This window comes from Petaurus breviceps, unplaced genomic scaffold, assembly GCF_028583685.1.
Source record: "Petaurus breviceps papuanus isolate PSGF00001 unplaced genomic scaffold, PetGlider_PUasm1.0 470, whole genome shotgun sequence".
NCBI lineage: Eukaryota > Metazoa > Chordata > Mammalia > Diprotodontia > Petauridae > Petaurus > Petaurus breviceps.
Window position 1 is genome coordinate 243733 of NW_027186350.1, and position 3078 is coordinate 246810.

A 3078-nucleotide genomic window follows, 5' to 3' on the forward strand; every position below is an offset into this window, starting at 1 on the left:
TGTGTGTGTGTGTGTGTGTGTGTGTGTGTGTGTGTGTGTGTGTGTGTGTGAGAGAGAGAGAGAGAGAATGTAAATCGTTGATTATCATGTCTGTCTTTAAAATGTTGAAGCCAGGGATCAATCTTTGCTGTATCGGTGTCCCAACACAACACCAAACACAGGTTGCCTCACTTAAATACAATTCATGTACAAGAATGTTTCTAAGTATATCATCCTGCTGTAATTCACTGTAGCATATGGTCCCTGGTACTCTTTCTGTTATCTTAGCTTTTTCTAAGAGATTTCAAGTTAATTTCAGGGCAAAGACCTCAGATCTTAGACTATTTTGTATTCCCTATACTACCTAGTAGTTTTTTTTTTTTTTACATTAAACTGCTTACTTGTTTTCACTGTATCGGTGTTTAAAAGATGTGTTTACTATTTAGGCATTTTTATATTTGATTTCCTTATCTCTGTGCTTTTAAATACATGATCAGTTTTTGAAAATGTTCCATGTGTTGTGGAGAAATAAGTATATTCTTTAGGAGTCCCATTCACGATCTTTTAGCTCTAATTTCTACAACAGTTTGTTCAATTCTGTATTGTCTCTTTTATTGATCTCTCTGTTGAAATTATCCAACAGTGAGAGAGTGATATTAAAGTCTCCTAACATTTTTTTTTTCTTCTTTCAGCTCCTTATTTTTCCTTCATGAATTTAGGTGCTTCAGTATTTGAAGCATTTAAGTTTAATTTTGATATTGATTTGTTGTATATGATGAATTTTCACATAATGTAATTTCCTTTTTTATATTGTGAGTTTTTTGCTTTGTCTAATAGTTTAATTGTATCTCTTGCTTTTTTTAGATTTACCTGATGCAAAATTAATTTCAGCCTCTCCCTTTTGTTTTTTTATTCCCTTACTTTCTATTGGTTCTTTGTTTTCTCTATCCAGGAGTTCTGGGCAGCTTTATTTTATTATTTCTTGCCTTGTAGTCTTTGGGTTTTTTGATTTGCCATTTTGGGGGATCTTTGTGATTCTTTTTAAATTAATATTTTTATTTTTTCTGATTACATGTAAAAACAATTTTAACATTCACTTTTAAAAATTTTGAGTTCTAAATTCTCTTTTTCTCCCTCGAGAAGGCAAGCAATTTGATATATATTATATATGTGTAGTCATGTAAAACCTTTTCTGTGACATGTGAAAGAAAACATAGACATTAAAAAAAAAACCTCAAAAAAAAACACTAAAGAAAGTAAAATATAGTATCTTTCAAACTGCATCCAGACTCTATCAGTATTTTCTCTGGAAGTGAATAGCATTTTTCATCATAAGTCTTTTGGAATTGTCTTGGATAGTTGTATTGCTAAGGATAGTTAGGTCATTCAGTTGATCATTGTACAGTATTGCGGTTACTGTGTATAATGTCCTCCTGGTTCTTCTCACTTCACTTTGCATCAGTTCATGTAAGTCTTTTCAGGTTTATCTGAAATCATCCTGCTCATCTTGCTTGAGATTTATCATATTTCCTTGTGTTAATCTAGCTGGACTTATCTCTTCCTCTTCACAAACCATCTGCCTGGTTCATAAGGATCAAGTTTTCTCTTCAGACCTCCAGTGTGTGTACATGTGGGTGTTTGTGTGTGAGTGTTTGGGCAGGTGTTTGCTTCTCCTTCCTGCACAGTGCCTTCTACTCCCTGGCCCTTCTAGGAGTTTGACAATAATGATAATTGATGCAGTATTGAGGGGTGTCAGTGGGGTAGCACCTTGCCCCAAAGTAAGGGAGACTGGATTAATCCCTGACATGGCCAGGCTAATAGGCTTTTTTTTTTTTTAAGCAATTGGGGTTAAGTAACTTGCTCAAGGTTACAGGGCCAGTTATTTCTGGGTGTGGTACTTACTAAGTATCAGAGTCCAGATTCAATCCCAGGTCATCCCGACTCGGGCCGATGCTCTTACTTGCTGTGCTACCTGGCTGCCCGGCTAATAGGCTTTTGCCTGTCCAGGGGTTCAGGCCATGATTGCTCCCTTCCCTCCATGTAAGTGCAAAAAGGGTAAGCGCTAACACAGGCCTAGAAGAACAGAGGTTTCCTTGCCCTCTGGGAGATTCTGATCTTCTTTGCTTTCCCTTTCTTTTTTTTGCTCCTCTCCAGTCTATTTTATGTTCTTCTATTTGGTCTATCTCTCCATCTATAGTCACACTTTGTTGCTTCCAGTATTGTCTAAGCTTCTTATCTTAGGTCTTCCCCAGTTGACCACCCCTTTTTTCCCCACATCCCTCCTTCTCCTCCCTTGCCCCTTTGACTTGGATCATCAATTTCAATTGTGTAGGGAATTCCCAAATGTGGAAAATCCCTTCACTGATGCAGATAAGTGACTTGTATGTAATCTAGAGTCCTGAAGAGGTGCCTGGAATGATTTGTCCATAGTCATACAACTAGGATGTGTTAAGAGGCAGGACTAGAACTCAGGACTTCCCAATTGGACCACCATTCCTCTCTTCACTATGCCATACTGCCTTTTCTTGAATATCCTTGTTACACATATTTCTCTGAATAAAGCCAGACAGGTAGTTCTACCTCTTCAAGTCCACCAGGAACATTCTTGTGTATGGTTTAACTTTGCTAACACCATTCTTCCTTCCTTTCTCCCTTTTGCATGAGTCCTGCCCATATTTCCAGGCCCAGTTCTTTTTCACTTCTCCTTGAAGCTTTCTCTGACTATTCCAGCCAACATTGATCTTTTTCTTCTCTGAAATTGGTATTTTATAACTTAAAATACATAATTTAACTATAATTATAGTCTATCTTGTAATGGGTTCTTTATGTATATAGTTGTTTCTTTAGCTAGATTATAACCTTCTTGAAGGCAGAGAACATATTTTATTCTTCTTTATTATGTAAAGAATAAAGAATCCAGCCACAGACTTTAGGACCTAGCTTCCCAGCCTTTCTTGGCACTTCTCCTTCATCTGCAGCCTATCTAGGGGACCTTAAATTCAACTCCAGGGATTTTCTCTTTCACTGTTTTCTTAGTTTGTACTGATCTCTCAGTTCCTAACTTAACATTCACTTTTCTGGACTGTCCTGGGATCCTGA